The 5,578-nt window shown below is 35.6% G+C and overlaps 1 long non-coding RNA gene across 1 annotated transcript; it reads right to left on the bottom strand.

Annotated features, from left to right (window-relative positions):
* Window positions 1–973: 973 nt before the first annotated feature.
* Window positions 974–3,855, bottom strand: LOC147336256 (uncharacterized). Its single transcript, XR_015128259.1, has 3 exons — window positions 3,403–3,855; window positions 3,004–3,052; window positions 974–1,539 (listed from the first exon to the last, which is right to left on the bottom strand). It is a non-coding gene; the product is annotated as an uncharacterized LOC147336256 (long non-coding RNA).
* Window positions 3,856–5,578: the final 1,723 nt, after the last annotated feature.

Raw genomic sequence — 5,578 nt, 5'->3', positions numbered from 1 at the left:
AGACTTCAGTGCATGGTCGCAGGGATCAGCTGACACAGATCCCTGGCACAGGCTGGTTAGTTATTTAATTGTTTCAGCTTACTTTATTTTCTGTAAAACTTCAGTGCACGGTTGCAGGGATCAGCTGACACAGATCGCTCGCACAGGCTGGTTAGTTATTTAATGGTTTCAGGTTAGTTTATTTGATCTAAGACTTCAGTGCATGGTCGCAGGGATCAGCTGACACAGATCCCTGACACACGCTGGTTAGTTATTTAATGGTTTCAACTTAGTTTATTTTCTCTAAAACGTCAGTGCACGGTTGCAGGGATCAGCTGACACAGATCGCTGGCACAGGCTGGTTAGTTGTTTAGTGGTTTCAGCTTAGTTTATTTGATCTAAAACTTCAGTGCACGGTTGCAGGGATCAGCTGACACAGATCGCTGGCACAGGCTGGTTGGTTATTTAATGGTTTCAGGTTAGTTTATTTGATCTAAGACTTCAGTGCACGTTCGCAAAGATCAGCTGAAACAGATCGCTGGCACAGATCCCTTGCACAGGCTGGTTAGTTATTTAATGGTTTCAACTTAGTTTATTTTATCTTAAACTTCAGTGCACGGTCGCAGGGATCCGCTGACACAGATCGCTGGTTAGTTATTTAATGGTTTCAGCTTAGTTTATTTTATCTAAAACTTCAGTGCACGGTCGCAGGGATCAGCTGACACAGATCGCTGGTTAGTTATTTAATGGTTTCAGCTTTGTTTATTTGATCTAAAACTTCAGTCCACGTTCGCAGGGATCAGCTGACCCAGATCGCTGGCACAGGCTGGTTAGTTATTTAATGGTTTCAGCTTAGTTTATTTGATCAAAGACGTAAGTGCACGGTTGCAGGGATCAGCTGACACAGATCGCTGGCACAGAAAGAAAACATCTCCCTGTCATTGGCTTTCATTTGAAAATGAAATTAGAATGACAACATGTTAATATGCTTGCAAATTATTTTAATGGGTTGATAAACATTTGTGGAAGTGCCGATGTAGGGCAGGATGCTTCCTACACCTGTGGCATGCACTTGTGTTTCTGTAAATGAATTGCTTGGACGAAGCGTTTTCCACAGTTATTACAGGGGAATGGTTTTTCTCCTGTGTGAATACGCTGGTGCATTTTCAAGTTCCCTAAGTGAGAGAACCTTTTTCCACACTCATCACAGGGGAATGGTTTTTCTCCTGTGTGGGTGTATTGGTGTCTTTTCAAAGGACTTCGGTGAGTGAAGGTCTTTCCACACTCTTCACAGAGGAATGGTTTTTTTCCACTGTGCCCAAACTGATGCACCTGAAGATGAACTAACTGGGCAAAGCTCTGGCCACACTGATCACAAGAATAGGGTTTTTGTCCAGTGTGCAGACGCTGATGGACCTTCAAACTTAATAGTGTTTTGAACATTTTCCCACACTGCTCACAGAGGTATCGTTTGGTGTGAACTTTTGTGCGCAGATCCAGCTGTTCTTCAGTTGAATCTACCCCCTTCTTATGGTGAGGTCTTCTTTGCATTTTCCCGGTCTGTATATAAAGAGAAAGAAGAGATGGACAGAGTAACAACAATCTACAACCATTTGATCTGATAGACTTCCTCCTTACAAAGACTGAGGTGTTGTGAAAAAGTGGAAATGGGAAATTACTGAAGAGTTGTTGTGTCCTTCTTTCATAAACTCCTCCCGCCAGGTGAGGGATGAAAAATGTGTTTGTAGTCAGAAGATGTTTTGATGCAGTCAGCATGCTCATTACCCCAACAATATTTTGCATATTAATTATACATGTTTTTTACCCATTTATATGTAACTTAAACAGGCTATTTACAAGTAAGCAAAGTAATCCTGTTCACACGTCACCAAATGCAAACACAAACCCACTATTCAACAACGGAAACTCTGTGCTTCCCCATCTGATTCCATAATTGGAGTCAGCAGGGAAACTGCAATTTTAGTGAAAGGTAAGTAAAAATATATCCTGGCTGTACCTGTAATGCCAAAAATGCTAAATTAACTGTTCCCCTGGCCCCTTTGGGAACATTTTTATGTCACTGTGAAGTTTACCTTTCACCTTCACATAAGATAAGATAAGATAAACCTTTATTAGTCCCACACATAGGAAATTTGTTTGTTCACAGCAGAAAGTGGACAGTAAAAAGTTAAGAGCAGCAAAGTCTACTCTTCATTCTATCAGAAACAGTTATCACAGCTCGTACATTTTCTTTTTACACATATATGTAAGCACTGAGCCAAATTTAGTAATGCCAACACATTAAAAGAACAACATTTGTCTCTTATGTATGATACATCTATATATACACTGTAACAGATACTTGTCTTTGAGTGAAGATTTAAGGTGATATAAATAAATAACTGCAACTTGAATCTTTACTGAAGCTCAGTATTTGACACAGAGTTCAAACTCACTGCTGTAATAACTAATAATGATTAATATAATAACTATAATATTGGCCATATTATAGTTACATTACCAAAGTGAGATGATTTTAGTCTCATGAACAACACTATCTAATTGTTATTTACTAGCTAATCTTAAAATGACTGTTCAGTACAGAAATGAAGCCCAACAATCATGTTTGTACAGTCCTGTGGTCTCAGCCTCAGATTCTTATCAAATCACACAGAGCTCATGTAGAAACAAATGTACAAAATATGTTCTCCTTCATTTCTGTCAAACAAAGCTGTATGAAACGTTTCCAAGCCTCGCACTTCCGGCCTTAACGGTCTTTGAGTACGCGGACCTTGAGGACCGTTAAGGCTGCGTACTTTAAAGCTGCAGACCCCGAATTGGGATACAGCCTTAACGTCGTTTTCCTTCGCTATTTAAATTCACAAGCACTACATAATCTCATAGTGCCACCTACCTGACATTCCTCGGGATCAGCAGTTAATTTTCATGAGGCAATTTTAGGTGGGTTACACTTGGAATGCCATGTCTCTTCCTTATCTAATGTGTCACGTTAAAGTGACTTACCTCTGCCACTGTGAGCATTTGGCTGCTGGTGTTACTCAGTGAATCAGCTCTGACAAACATAAAGATAATAAGTTTAGAGAAAAATTATCCAAATACTGCCTTAAAAACAACAATGATGTTAAGACTTCTCATCCAAGCACATAAATGAAAAACAACATATGTACCTTTAAAATTTAGCTTGAAAATATGATTAAATACTTTAAAGTAGCAATAAGAAAGATAATCAAGTTAGATACTACAAATTTACAGACATTTCGTCTCGTGTTTGTGCCTAGTTTTAAAGATAAACTGGACCTGAAACATGAATTCAATTGAAAATAACACAATTAAAAGGAAAAAAAAACACTGAATGTCCTTTGATTTACTAAAACTACCACTGACCACCAGTTTTTTTCTTACCCTTGGCATGTGAGGGACATTTGTTTTGGTCCTGCTTAATGCTTGCCTTCACTGAACTCTGAGAGATGCACCAATGGTTCCCATGGTATCCAAAGCTGACTCCACTTCATAAGGTTCCAGAAGTGAATTTAAAAATCAACACCAAGTATTTAATGAACCACAAATCCCAGCAGGATAACAACCACTGGTGTTTTTTCCTCCAAACTTTATTTATTCAAAGTCATAAACAAAACAAAATAATAACTAACAACGAAATCAAAAATGACATAAAAGAAATAAAACCCACTCAAACTCATTATTGAACAAAATCAGTTACATTTACATTTCATCTTGTCAGAATATAATACACACAGCATATTAAATTCAACAAGATGAAGGTGTTCATAGTGTATTTGTATTGAGTATTACATAAGATGTATGTAGTTTAAACTCAACTTAAACTCTAACAGATCAACAGATCATGCATTTATAACAGCTCTCCACACAGCCCTTTCTCTAGCATTTTATTTTCATTCATTTTCACTTTCATTAGCAGATGTAAAGAGGGTTTTTTTATATATATATCTTATTAAAAGCCCCTCTGATATGTTATATATATCTATAAAAAAAAATCTGTCTCGCTCATGTCTGCAGTAGGCTCACTTAGCATAGGGGGTCTAGCCTCAGGACCCTTACTGGATACAGACATCCCAGGCGGGAATGAAACTTGCGATCCTCGGCTCCAAAGGCCTGTGTATATATATATATATATATATATGTATATATATATATATATGTATATGTATATATATATATATATGTATATATATATATATATGTATATATATATGTATATATATATGTATATATATATGTATATATATATGTATATATATATGTATATATATGTATATATATATATATATATGTATATATATATGTATATGTATATATATATGTATATATATATATATATATGTATATGTATATATATATGTATATATATATATATATGTATATATATATATATATATATATATATGTATATATATATATATATATGTATATATATATATATGTATATATACATATATATATATATATATACATATATATATATATACATATATATATATATGTATATATATATATATGTATATATATATATATGTATATATATATATATGTATATGTATATATATATATATATATATATATATGTATATATATATATATATATGTCCAGCTGGGATAGCCTCCATTATCATTAATGGAGCTCCAGTGGAGAGCGTGCAGTCCTTCAAGTATCTCGGTGTCAACATCTCCTCAGACCTGACATGGTCTGCCCACATTCAGGTCCAGACCAAAAAGGCTAGGCAGTGCCTGTACAACCTACGACAACTGAGGAAGTTCAGGGTCTCTCCAGTGATCCTCAGGACTTTCTATACAGGTGCTGTGGAGAGATGTGAGAGATTTTGAAGGACCCATCCCATCTGTTGCTGGGATGGGACGGGTGCCCCCCACCCCCCTATTATCCTTAAGTGACTGAGACAGGACTCATTATCATATTCAAATCAAATCAAATCAAATCACTTTTATTGTCACATCACATGTGCAGGCACACTGGCACAGCACATGCGAGTGAAATTCTTGTGTGCGAGCCCCACAAGCAACAGAGATGTGCAAACACAACAACACAAACGAGCAAAATACAAGAATGGCCAACCTGAAACTAATAAATATATGTACAATATATAATAGTGTATGCATTTCTGGATGTGTATACTAAATATTTTCCTACGAGTGTGTGTGTGTGTGTGTGTGTGTGTGTGTATACACATTTTTACAAATTAAATAGTAAAAATAAATAAATAATAAAAATAATAAAATATATAAAATATACAGAGTTGAATATGTGCAAAACAAGTGGCATTTATATACAGTGTGTAGTGCAGTGCATATATTCTCATATCATCCTGATTCTTCTGGCCTCACTATAGCACATGACATTTTAACACCCTTCCCACACAATGTGCACAAGATGTAATTTTCCATATTGTTTTATTTTATTTTATTTCTATTTATATAATGTACATAACTCACCCACTTGCAACACATAATGTCCTCTTTGTATATACTCATTCACTGTATATAAAGTTCTGTCTTTCTCTTTTTTTCGTTGCACAGTCGAGGAGTG

This window comes from Aulonocara sp. 'chitande type north' Nkhata Bay, linkage group LG3 (genome assembly GCF_057382095.1).
Source record: "Aulonocara sp. 'chitande type north' Nkhata Bay isolate Kocher_YH1m ecotype deep benthic linkage group LG3, A_spYH_male_GT1.1, whole genome shotgun sequence".
In the NCBI taxonomy this organism is placed as follows: Eukaryota; Metazoa; Chordata; class Actinopteri; order Cichliformes; family Cichlidae; genus Aulonocara; species Aulonocara sp. 'chitande type north' Nkhata Bay.
Note: the sequence above shows the minus strand (reverse complement) of the source record. Positions and strands in the feature narration are given on the sequence as shown.